Here is a 14,155-nt window from a genome sequence, read left to right as displayed (position 1 = left end):
TCACACTAATCTGTAAATTCAACTCAATTTATTTATTTAATAAACATTTATATGTAAACATGCCAGATTGTAGGTATAAACTCATTTCCATCTACAAACTTTAACACACTTGGGTGGTTACTGTATAAAGTAGTAAGTCACTGGATGGTAACCTGGTTACTGTATTATTAAAAACGGTAAGTCACTATGGTGAATATAAAACGTTAAGTGGATGGTTACTGTATAAACGGTTTCCATCTAGTCCCTTTGCAGGTTGATGTGAACACAAAACATGCAAAGAACATGCAATACAAAGATAATAAACGTACATACTAATTGTGTAGTAGTTAGTTATTATTGTATTAATATTCGACAGTATCGGCAGATCGCTGCCATCTCAAATGAATCTTCTGTACATCCCTGCAAGAAAGCCATTGAGAATATATATAGTGTGTTATTTAATTTCTTTAATCCATATGTGTTGTCTGGAAGCACTTTGCCGTATTTTATTATAATATTTTTTTTGTTTGTGTTGTATGTTACATACGTCTGGTGGCAATCAATTTCCCCATTTGGGGATTAATAAAGTATATTCTCTCAAATAATTTTCAATTCTCCATTTTCTATCAACAAATCTCGCATATCCTTGTCAGACAGATTGCCATACATGTCCTATTACATTCTAACAACTTCAGCCATTTCTCTACTCTACTACTGTAACGTTGAATCTTGAGACGCAACTATATTTGAACTGAACTGCAAACTTGAACCACGGCTGCTGTCCGCCCCGCCCCCAGACTTCAGAATGACCCAATCAAATGCGCTCTGTCATTGAAATGCAAATACCAGCATCTGCGTCATGTACCACGCCCCTAGACGTCCGCCCCCAGACGTTGCTACTCATCCCAGCTAGTTCATTCGCAGGTTGCGAATGAACTAGCTGGGTACCCAACTAGTTCATCTTTGGTTTTAGCCTAACGTATGGGGTGGTGTTCAATTCGCGAGCGGGTAAGGGGCCTACGTAATGTTTAAAGAACAACATCTAAGGTTATGTGGAATTTACAAATCTAGATGTGAAGAAAGATTTTGAAAAGATGTTTTAATTTTCTTTTAAATTAGATAAGTTGCCAATGAGGAATAGTTAAAGGACGTGGCGAGGAAAGATGACGTATGTTCGCTTCCGGTTTGCGCGATGAGCTCTGGGTATCGTAGTTTTAGTGTTTAATAATAATAACTAACTACTACACAATTAGTATGTACGTTTATTATCTTTGTATTGCATGTTCTTTGCATGTTGTGTTCACATCAACCTGCAAAGGGACTAGATGGAAACCGTTTATACAGTAACTCATCGCGCAAACCGGAAGCGAAAATACGTCATCTTTCCTCGCCACGTCCTTTAACTATTCCTCACCGGCAACTTATCTAATTTAAAAGAAAATTAAAACATCTTTTCAAAATCTTTCTTCACATCTAGATTTGTAAATTCCACATAACCTTAGATGTTGTTCTTTAAACATTACGTAGGCCCCTTACCCGCTCGCGAATTGAACGCCAGCCCATACGTTAGGCTAAAACCAAAGATTTTCGTCCATCAGCCCGTTTTAAACAGCGTAAATACGACATTTCTCTCCGTTCTTAAAGCAATCAACTTATATACGCCAACTCCCGCACACCTTAGCTAGTATCCCTGCGTTTTTAACAACAATCCGACGGTCGCAACATATTTTAAAACGCATAATATTAGCTAAAACCAAAGATTTTCGTCCATCAGCCCGTTTTAAACAGCGTAAATACGACATTTCTCTCCGTTCTTAAAGCAATCAACTTATATACGCCAACTCCCCCACACCTTAGCTAGTATCCCTGCGTTTTTAACAACAATCCAACGGTCGCAACATATTTTAAAACACATAATTTGGACTATAAACAGATCCAGGGTGCACGGAAAGGGCTGTAGTGTATTTCTGTATGCCTAGCCCTGCCCCCAGACTTCAGAATGACCCAATCAAATGTGCCCTGTCATTGAAATGCAAATACCAGCATCTGCGTCATGTACCACGCCCCTAGACGTCCGCCCCCAGACGTTGCTACTCATCTCAGCTAGTTCATTCGCAGGTTGCGAATGAACTAGCTGGGTACCCAACTAGTTCATTCGCAGGTTGCGAATGAACTAGCTGGGTACCCAACTAGCTCATTCGCAAAGATGACCTAGCTACCCAGCTAGCTAATGTGTCTTTGCGAATGAACTAGCTGGGTACCTAGCTAGTTCATTCGCAAGGATCATTTTGCTAATGAACTAGCTGGGTACCCAACTAGTTCATTCGCAAAGATGACCTAGCTAGCTGGGTACCCAGCTAGGTCATTCGCAAGGATCATTTTGCGAATGAGCTAGTTGGGTACCCAACTAGCTCATTCGCAAAGATGACCTAGCTAGCTGGGTATCTAGCTAGCTCATTCGCAAAGACACATTTGCGAATGAGCTAGCTCACTACCTAGGTTGCAAATGTGTCAGCTAGCTGGGTACCCAGCTAGCTAGGTAGCACGTGTCTTAGCTAGTTAACTAGCCGGCTTTGTCCCATAGGCTTTACACCAAATTTTGCTTCAGCTAGTAGCTAGCTCATTCGCAAAATGGTCCTTGCGAATGAGCTAGCTGGGTACCCAGCTAGCTGACACATTAGCTAGCTGGGTACCCAGCTAGCTCATTCGCAAGGACCATTTTGCGAATGAACTAGCTGGGTACCCAACTAGTTCATTCGCAAAGATGACGTACCCAGCTAGTTCATTCGCAAGGATCATTTTGCGAATGAACTAGCTGGGTATCCAACTAGTTCATTCGCAAAGATGACCTAGCTAGCTGGGTACCCAGCTAGTTCATTCGCAAGGATCATTTTGCGAATGAACTAGCTGGGTACCCAACTAGTTCATTCGCAAAGATGACCTAGCTAGCTGGGTACCCAGCTAGTTCATTCGCAAGGATCATTTTGCGAATGAACTAGTTGGGTACCCAGCTAGTTCATTCGCAACCTGCGAATGAACTAGCTGGGATGAGTAGCAACGTCTAGGGGCGTGGTACATGACGCAGATGCTGGTATTTGCATTTCAATGACAGAGCGCATTTGATTGGGTCATTCTGAAGTCTGGGGGTGGGGCGGACAGCAGCCGTGGTTCAAGTTTGCAGTTCAGTTCAAATATAGTTGCGTCTCAAGATTCAACGTTACAGTAGTAGAGTAGAGAAATGGCTGAAGTTGTTAGAATGTAATAGGACATGTATGGCAATCTGTCTGACAAGGATATGCGAGATTTGTAGATAGAAAACGGAGAATTGAAAATGATTTGAGAGAATATACTTTATTAATCCCCAAATGGGGAAATTGATTGCCACCAGACGTATGTAACATACAACACAAACAAAAAAAATATTATAATAAAATACGGCAAAGTGCTTCCAGACAACACATATGGATTAAAGAAATTAAATAACACACTATATATATTCTCAATGGCTTTCTTGCAGGGATGTACAGAAGATTCATTTGAGATGGCAGCGATCTGCCGATACTGTAGAATATTAATACAATAATAACTAACTACTACACAATTAGTATGTACGTTTATTATCTTTGTATTGCATGTTCTTTGCATGTTTTGTGTTCACATCAACCTGCAAAGGGACTAGATGGAAACCGTTTATACAGTAACCATCCACTTATCGTTTTATATTCACCATAGTGACTTACCGTTTTTAATAATACAGTAACCAGGTTACCATCCAGTGACTTACTACTTTATACAGTAACCACCCAAGTGTGTTAAAGTTTGTAGATGGAAATGAGTTTATAGCTACAATCTGGCATGTTTACATATAAATGTTTATTAAATAAATAAATGTAGTTGAATTTACAGATTAGTGTGATTGAGGTCTGCTCCACAAGCAGAACTGGACTGGAATCAAGAGTATTAATTTATATTTACAGCATATATAACCATAATAATTCTATATACCTACTTATACACCTGCATATAACCCATATAACTATGTATGATAGCAGTGTACAGTGGGGGAAATAATTATTGAACACATCAACATTTTGTTCAGTAAATGTATTTCCAATGAGCGTATTCAAGCCAAATTTGCACCAGACTTTTGTATTTGAATAAAAAATTTACACATGGTCCAAAGATGTTTATTAAAACATAACAAACAAACATTATGCCACATCAATGTGGAACGCCCTACCCACAGCTGTAAAGGAATGTGAATCACTACCCACTTTCAAAACCACTCTCAAGGAGAACCTACGGGAGGCGGCAATTCGAAACTGGCCTCTGTAAATCTCCTAATAGTCCAGTTCATTATATGAAAAAACCTAGGACAAATTGCAACAGTAGCAAACTCAACTGATTTTGTATCCTCATTATGTCCTTAGTGAGGGAAAAAAACTCCCAAGGCATCCCATCATGGGAAAGTTTTGAAAACGACCTATATATATTCATATCGATTATAACAGTGGTGAAAATTTTACTTTTAGATATCACTATAAAAACTCACAAGCTGATTACACACACAAAGACAAGAAAAAAAGTCAATCACAACTTCATTGAATTATTCTGTTTACTCATGCAAATCACACATTATCTTATTTGATATGCACCAATTAGCATACACGCCAGAACTAATCAAAACATTTGATAAAGACATTTTTTTCTTCTTGGAATATTAGTATAGGCTCTGTGGAGCTCAGTCCACGAGGATGGGGCTCAAGGGTTTATGTCCGTGGGGATAGGTCCATGGAGATGGGGGTTTTTATAATAGGCGGAAACTACATATTTGTACAGCATGCAAAACACTACATGATTCTTGCACAAAACTACATGGGCTTAACATAAATTTGGTATGTCTGTATAGGGGAGGCTTGTAGGTACCCATGTAACCCATTTCCATTAACATATATTGAGGTAGAAGGCCAAGGGACCATTTGAAAAATGGTGATGGCCATATTTCCCTCCCCAAAAAATCGTCTTAACTTTGAATAATTAGGTATGTAGCCCCCTTTACAATGAGGTAACATGACATGGTTGGTCTCATTGGAAACCCGAGGTTGTCTAGAATCAAATGGTATCTTTACTTTTGAGCTACCTCAAAATTTGAACACGTCACAATCTCTGAAAGACAGTGTCGTCAGTGATCCTGCCAGCAATCAAGTACATTGAAAAAAAACACATTTCCCATGATGGGATTCCTTGGGACTTTTTTTTCTCTCACTAAAGACATATTGAGGATACAAAATCAGTTGAGTTTGCTAATGTTGCAATTTGTCCTAGGTTTAGCCTAATTCTGGCCTATAATGACTGGACTATAACCCAACCCCCTCCAATGAACAGTTTCTTCCCCCTCAAATGTATATTGTATGACCTCCACTGGCTTCCAATCAAATACAGGATACATTTTAAAATACTACTCATCACATTTAAAGCCCTCAACAACCTTGCCCCTCCCTACCTGTCCGACCTCCTCCACCGTCACACGCCCACCCGTCGCCTTAGGTCTGCAGATGCCAACCTCCTAACACCTCCCACGACCAGGCTCCGGACTTGGGGCGACAGGGCCTTTGCTGCTGCTGCCCCCTCCCTCTGGAATGCCCTCCCCAGCCATATCCGTGATGCAAACACCCTGACATCTTTTAAATCAGCCCTCAAAACTCACCTTTTCAATCTTGCTTTTGACCTCTAATTCTGTCGGTGTTATTTTATTTTTGTCATGTATTATTTTTGTTCTGTTTTTTTGTTTTGCCATAGTTTTATCTCTCCTGCCCATGTAAAGCATCTTTGAGCACCTGGAAAAGCGCTATATAAAATAGATGTATTATTATTATTATTATTATATACTCTCCAATGTATATAATGTCATGTGGGGGGCATGTATCGCAGTTCTATGGCCCTCTTCTCCAATTCTGCTTCAACCATTTTTAGTTCCACCATCTTTTCTCTGGCGCTTCCTGAGGGTGTTGGATTTTGTGATGAGCTGGACCAGGACCAGGACCCAGCCTTCCCGTAGGCGAGGAAGCTGTTATCTCTTGCTTCAACAGACAGAAAGTCCCCAAACTGTTGAGTAATCACATCACCTGAGACAAACAACATAAATACATAATTTAGGTGCATCAGTCAGATACTTTTCATATCAAGAAGCACATTTTCATATCAAGAAACACATTTTATGATAATAAAATGTGCTGAAAACCCCCAGCCCTGCACAATGGTGCGGCCCCTGTTGAGGTCCCTGCTGCGATTGAAGATTTATATGACTCATTTAATTTATTAGGACAATGTTGTCTACTAACTTGGCCAGTGAGTCATCTAGTCTTTATATATGTCTATGGAGGAGACAGTGGCAACATTGTGCTCAGTACTCAGTGAATATGCTCATCGCCCCACAGTGCAGCTCAGGCTGTGTGCTGATTTCCCCGGAACATGTCTATGGGCTGGTGGGACAGCAGGCAGAACCAGGACTCGGTCAGAACCAACAGGTCCTCCGTCTGCTGCTCTGGCTTAAACACAGTACGGCACAGTTTACTACAGACTACAGGCACTTAAGCATTCTTACTCTCACAACAATAATAAATATATTAAATATTAAATTGAATACTTTAAGAAAAAACACATAGCGACACTGAACTGGCAGCGCCCATGGCAAAAACGGGGAAATTACATTTGAGTTTTCAGACAAATAAGCAGGATTTCACATTTGATTTTAGGACCATGTCTTACCCAAGGTACACAACAAACAAACTAGGCTCATATTGTTTAACGCTTCATCTCCCCTTTAAGGCCAAAACATGTAAAAAAATAATAATAATAATAATTTTTTATATCGGCCCAATCTTGATATCGGACTGATACCGATGTGTAAAAAAACGGCCATATCGGCCGATATTATATCAGCGGCCGATATATCGTGCATCACTACATGTGCCCAAAACACTGAGCTCAGGCCTTCTCGTGTCGCTGCGCCCCAAGCCACCACGACACGCACACACACCTGTAGAGACATCAGTTGTGAGATGGACAGGTTTGAAACTCAATTCTAAGAAATAAATCAACAGTTCTGGCTTTCCAGATTAATTTATAGATGAGGGAAAGTCAGTAAGTAAGAAAAATGAGGTGGCAGAAAGATTCAACAGATTCTTTGTTAATGTAAACTGGCAGAGGAGATAACCCTGCCACAAGGGGGAGGTGTTTCTAATTATTTTATATAACGAAACACAAGTACCATCTTCTTGAGAAAAACGGATAAAAATGAAATTATGGATACTGTGAACAAACTCAACTGGAAACCTCATATCAAATATGTCAGGACTAAATTGGCACGGAGTGTTGGTGTTTTATGCAAGATAAGGCACATTCTAAACCAAAAAACACTGTATACACTGTACTGTACACTCTTCCTATGGTATACGACTATATGAGCTACTGTGCGGAGGTGTGGGGTAATACCTACAAAAGCACTCTACAGCCAATATGCACCATGCAAAAAAAAGCAATAAGAATAATCAACAATGTAGGATATTATGAACACACCAATAACTTATTTATAAAGCTACAAGCATTGCAATGTATGGATCTAGTGTATTTCAAAACTGCCCTCATTGTATACAAAGCCAGATACAAACTAATCCCAGGCAACATTCAAAAATGGTTCAGAGACAGGGAAGGAGAATATAACTTAAGAGGGAGAGGGAATCTTAAACAACAAATGGTACACACTACGCTGAAAAGCATGTGCATATCGGTGTGTGGAGTGAAGTTGTGGAATAATTTACCTGAAAACATCAAACTGAGTAAACATGTAGCACAATTTAAAAAGCAGCTAAAAAAAACACACATTAGAGAAATACAGAAATGAGTAATGAGGATAAACAAAGTTATGTTATATTGTGTTATGTAGTGCTGTACTATATTCACTGCTGTCAAGTGAATCAATTTTATTTGATTTTTTTCTTTTAAATACCGGTATAAGTAAAAGTATATTCTATATTGTAATATACTAAATTATGTTATATCTAGTCAAATTAATGGAAGAACAAACATAAATGTAAGGGGGTAGGGATCAATAAGCTTAGCTTCCCTCTACTCCTTTTTTGGACATGTCTGCTAACCAAACACATTGCTCTTGACCTTTTGTTTATAATTCCATGTAATAAAAACGGAGCTCAACGCATGCATTTTGTAGATCATTGGCTAAATGATTATCCAGTTTGATTATCGTCTACTACGCGCCACCGTACCTGTAGTACTACTGCTTACAAACTGCCTCGCTACTGTGAACCTGCTCTTGTCGTCACGTCACAACTAGATGTTAAATAAACTAGTCTAGATGGAAATAGGGGTCCACGCGCACCCCCCGGAACTTTTTATGCCACCTGATTTTTCTTAATCCTTAAATGTCTACTTTCAGAATCTGCCAGGTGCCAAGCTGAAATAATGTCCGAAAGGCTCCATTTTTAACCCTTTATTGCACCTAACCCAAAACCGAAACATTAAAATGTGATGTAGCAAGAGGCATAACCTTTGAAGTAAACAACATAGAGACAAATCCATACAATTCTGACCGTAGGAATTCAATGGGATGGTTATTTTTGACATGACAACATTTTGACTGTATTTCTGGACAAAAAATACAAAAAATACACAAAAAATGTGTCGACCAATTACCTTTTTTCAAACGCATAGAGTGAATATTTGGTGACAATAATTTTTTTTTTCATTCCTCCAAGTGTTTATTTTGAGATTATATTGGGTACCAAGCTGAAATAATGTCTCAAAGGCTAGTTTGAACCCTTTATAGCACCTAACCCAATTTTTTTTAAATGAAAATATAATGTAGAAGAGGCATAACTTTTGAGGTAGACGACTTACAGAGTGAAAATACATTTTCCCACACAATTTTGATCCTAGGAATTCAAGGGGATGGTTATTGTTGACATTTGACAACATTTTGACTGTATTTCTGGACAAAAACAGCAAGAAATGACCAAACGTGTGTATGACCAACTACCTTTTCATTTTTTAAAGCACATAGTGAATATTCTAGAGTTGAACCTTATATACAGCTCAAGCATTACTGTAGATGAAGCAGTTAAATGTGCGTACAAACTTGGAACATCTGATTAACTACAAGAAGCAGCACTCACCCTCAATTCTCACATTAAAAAGGCATTCAAAGAGTCAAAGGAGCTACCATGGCCCCCAACTGCACACAAGCTGGATGCTGTGAAAATGGATGAACTGCTCCCAGAGCATCTTGTACCATTTCTGAGCTCAGTGGTGACTGGGACACTTGATGAAGAAAAGTGTGAGAAGACGCAGAGGCTGGTCTATTCGATTACACAAGATGTGTGTCGAGTAGGGCTGCACGATTAATCGATTTTTTATCGAAATCGCAATTTGTAATGATGCAATTATCAAATCGCCTGCAATAAAAAAAAAAAAAAAAAAAAATGTAACCAGGAAGTCCCATTGAGAGACAAGATCTCCTTTGCAAGGGAGACCTGGCCAAGATGACAGAAATAACATTTGCAATACATCACACAGCAATAAAAATGTGCGATACATCACACAAGAACATAATAAATGTGCATGTATACAATATACAATACATCACATGTAAACACAAAAACAAAGCAGAATAGTCTACATGATAGTAAAAGTGTATAATACAGGGTAATACAGTAATTTTGCAGTTGGGACCCGACTACAGAAAGCAGCAACATTCTTCTTGTAGGAAGTTATGTAATACAGATTTAAATTCACCAAGAGAGACTGGGGTGTAAGTGGATAATGGTCCTGTAGCCCATTCCATGCCCAAGGTGCGAAGCTTGAGAAAGCTGTTCCTAGCTAACCCTGCTCAAGTCAGAGAAAACATGAGCCGAGTAAGGAAAGGGTGGGGGGGGGGGGGCATCTCTCTCTACTGGTTCAATTAATGTAGAAAAACGTTGCACTATAAAAACGAACTGGATAGTTGATAATAAACATTTAACTTCATTAGCTGAAGTATTCTAAAATAATTTAAGCAATTCTCCTTTTCTGTGTGTGCACGTGTCTCATATCTCATTTGATAGTATTTACTGAGGATTGCCAGATAATGTTGATATTTAAACACAAAAAAAATTATAATACAAAATATACATGATCATGCAACATAAAAAAAATTGTTTTAGGAACAGTTTGGGAGAGGGAGGTAATGGGTTTTAGATTGTGTGTTGTGAAGTTTACTTCAGAGAGGGAGAGTAAAGTACAGGGGAAAAAAGGTACCGTTGGGTACCGTACCGGTATCGATTCCCAGGTAAAAAGAAAAATGTTCAGACTCTGTGTCCCGAACAGACCCACCGCGTAGGCCAGATGCAAGCCGCATTTTACAATAAACCTCTGTGGGGCTGCTTAAAAAAAATTATAATCGCAATCGCAATATCTGTCAGAAAAATCGCAATTAGATTATTTCCCAAAATCGTGCAGCCCTAGTGTCGAGCAGCAACTAACAGCAAGTGAAGTGAAACTCCAAAAGCACATCCTCCTGTGTGCCACACTTCGGCACCTCTATCGAAGCAAACAGGTGAGTGATCAACTAACTTATTGCTTATGAGGTCCTACATTGTCATTGCTCAACTATGCTTCATACAGGTATTTGATATTGATACAAAAAAACATTTGTTTATCTTTACAGCTCACAACCATCCTTTCACAACTAGGACACTCGGAGACATACGACTTCAGTATGGAACTTGAGACAGCCATGGCCAATGCTTTTGATGAGATGTCCACCAACATGACCCCTGAAATCACCACTGGCGAGGGAAACACTGTTTTTCACAGCGAGTGGGACAACCTGAACAGAATCACCACCAACGTTCATGGTTCAAATGTGGTAAACAGCGCCGGGGGAATCATGATTCAAGAAGTGAAGGAGAGCCATGTGAGCACCAAGAAAAGGACCCTTCCTCTCTATGACAGGTCATCCAAGATGAGAAGCCTTAAGATCACGCCTCCCGAGACGCTGCCAGAGCTGGCATTCAAAAGAGTTGGCCCCAAATTCCCCAAGAATGCCAACTTTACCCCTGCTGCTGAGGAATTACTGGGCCCCGACTACTGTAGCACACTGCTGGGATTCTACGACTTTACTGGGGAGGACTGTACCAGCGCTTTTAAAGGCAAATGCAAGGTGAATCCCCTGAAGAAGCTGGAAAAGACTCGTAAACTCCACAAAGCTTTCAGGCAGCTTGGTGCAGACTGGATGGTCACTGATGAGCTTCAAGAGGAGATGGAGAGCTTCACATGCATTATGTATGGCCAAGCACGGATGACATCAGTTGACACAGTACGGGTGAAAATTATGAGAAAGATGGTCGGCGCTGACAAAGTCCTGGACTCCAAGTCAAAAGTAGACCTGGAACGCCTGCCAAGGTCTGTCTCATTCCACATGTCCAGCGAGCCTTCTATAAGAGAGCAGACAAGGCAATAATCAAGAGCCCAAAACCACATGATCCAGGCATGGGCTGGGAGAAGACAGGAGAAGAGGAGGTGTTGGAACCGGTCTGGGCAATTGGACCCATCCTCCCTCCTTCTCTTGTTGAGGTACTGGCTCAGAGAGCAGAGTCAGAAGAGCATGCAGCCCTTGACAAGGTGACCGATTACGCCAACAATAACTTTGTCTGTGGGTAAAGTGGATGGAGAGTACGAGCATGAGGATGAAGAGCTGGAGATGGAAGAAATTGAATTAGAAGATCTCTTCAGTGACGATGAGGATGAGTAGTTTAGGTCAGCAAGTTGGTAGTGACATGAAAAGGTAAATGTATTGGTTGTCTACTTCAAAAGTTATGACTCTTCTACATTATATTTTCATTTTTAGATTTTTGGGTTAGGTGCTATAAAGGGTTAAAACTAGCCTTTGGGACATTATTTGAGCTTGGTACCCAATATAATTTCCAAATAAACAGTTGGAGGATTGAAAAAAAAACTGATTGTCAACAAATATTCACTATGCGTTTGAAAAATAAAAATTTAGTTGGTTAGACACGCATTTCTTGCATTTGTTTGCTGTTTTTGTCCAGAAATACAGTCAAAATGTTGTAAAATGTCAGAAAAATAACCATTCCATTGAATTCCTAGGGTCAGAATTGTATGGGAAAATGCATTCATTTGTCTCTGTATGTTGTTTACTTCAAAGATTATGCCTCTTGAGTCTTGCTACATCAAATTTTAATGTTTCGGTTTTGTGTTAGGTGCAATAAAGGGTTAAAAATTGAGCCTTTCGGACATTATTTCAGCTTGGCACCTGGCAGACTCTGAAAGTAGACACTTTAAGGATTAAGAAAAATCAGGTGGCATAAACATTTCCAGGGGGTGCGCGTGGACCCCTATTTCCATCTAGACTAAACCCACGGTTTGATAAACCCAAGTGTGTTCATTGACCCACACGCAAATGAGGTACATATTAACAGTTTACACATTTGATGGTAGAAATCAGTTTGTTACCCTCATACCAAGATGGCGGCGGTCTCGTGACGTCAGAGTGTCTTCGATTTCAAATAAACTTGAGTAAAAGATAAAAGCATAGCAGATAGACAGTGAGATTTGAGATAGATAGATAGGAGGACACAATGTATTAATGTAACAGCTAATACAATTTAAACTTTGCAAACTCCCATACATGTAACGTTATGATAGATCAGCTGTAGCTGTAGCAGAAAACACGAGACTGAGTCGAGTCACCGAGTAAATCGAAATGTTGAAACAGTGCCAAGCCAACACGAACTCAAAAACACTTTAACCTATTGGTAAACAAACGTATTGTTGAAAATATACACTATGACTGCTGTTGTGACATGTTTAAGATCGTATTGACTAGTTTACACACTCACCTTCAAAGTTTCAAACCGCGGCGCTAACGTTAACTTGTTGATCTTAGCTCTGTAAATCGGGATCTTCTTCTCTGCTCCTATTTCCTAAATGTTGTAACAACGCCACCACAAACTCGCAACAGCGCCACTTGTGGCCAAAAATATGACGATAGACAGACAATTGTTAAGCTGCGTACAGTTGAGCGGTGATAGAATGTGATTGGACAAATGGGATTTAGGGGAGGGGGAGGTGACGCAATTCATTAGTCTTTGGGGGAGGGGTGCTTTTAGAAGTGTCTGTCTTTTAGAATTCACAGTTCAAGTGACTACAAACTTTGATTGATTGATTGAACATGTTATTAACAGATTGCAGAATGGGTACAGTACAGTACAGCTCAATACACAATTGTTAAGGGGATGCAGACCAGAGAAAGACTTAATTTCGTCTTGTTTACATCAGGGTCCCCCATTTTCAATTCATCATAACACACATATATGGCTCAGCTTCTTCCCCCAGGCCATCAGAGACTTGAACACTGAACTCTCCACACACAAGCACACATAAGCACACACACACTGTACATGCTCACACACTAGCAGCCACTTTAACATGAGCACACACACACTCATGCTGCACACGGTCACACTTATGGTCACTTTACAAAAGGAAAGGTCACTTTAAGAATAGTATAGTATAATTTGAGATTGTATAATATAGCATTGTATAGCAGTGTACATTGGGGGGGGGCACTGTACACTGTACAGTGGAATACTGACAAAGCCATACTTGGTCATTTACTGTACAACTGGGGCCAGTTTCGAATTGCAGTCTCCCGTAGGTGTTCTTTGAGTGTTTAGACTGACTGTGTGCGTGTGTGTGTGTGTGTGTGTGTGTGTGTGTGTGTGTGTGTGTGTGTGTGTGTGTGTGTGTGTGTGTGTGTGTGTGTGTGTGTGTGTGTGTGTGTGTGAATAAAAAAAAACTTTACAGACAACATTGAGACAAAGCTTCCTGACACATCTCCATCCAAACTCTTGGAAGAACTCATTGAAATCTCATCTGATACCACCTGGAGAGCTAGTTTCAGAGTGTGGTGCTGAGTACCAAGTATCTTATGATGCAGCAGTTAAGGTGTTGATACCATTCAGCACCACATATCTGTGTGAAGCTGGCTTTTCATCCATGACAGCTCTGAAAACAAAATATAGGGCCAAGTTGAGCCTTGAGGATGACATGCGTGTTGCCGTGTCATTGATTGATTGATTGTAAGGTTTATTAACAGATT

General features: G+C 39.9%; 1 long non-coding RNA gene across 1 annotated transcript; it reads right to left on the bottom strand.

The window, feature by feature from the left end:
• Positions 1-6,057: 6,057 nt before the first annotated feature.
• Positions 6,058-12,977, bottom strand: LOC311247916. Its single transcript, XR_014620896.1, has 3 exons — positions 12,894-12,977; positions 12,508-12,565; positions 6,058-6,104 (listed from the first exon to the last, which is right to left on the bottom strand). It is a non-coding gene; the product is annotated as an uncharacterized lncRNA (long non-coding RNA).
• Positions 12,978-14,155: the final 1,178 nt, after the last annotated feature.

This window comes from Notolepis coatsorum (genome assembly GCF_963971535.1).
Source record: "Notolepis coatsorum genome assembly, contig: SCAFFOLD_976, whole genome shotgun sequence".
Taxonomy (NCBI): domain Eukaryota; kingdom Metazoa; phylum Chordata; class Actinopteri; order Aulopiformes; family Paralepididae; genus Notolepis; species Notolepis coatsorum.
This window is presented reverse-complemented; position numbering and strand designations above follow the sequence as displayed.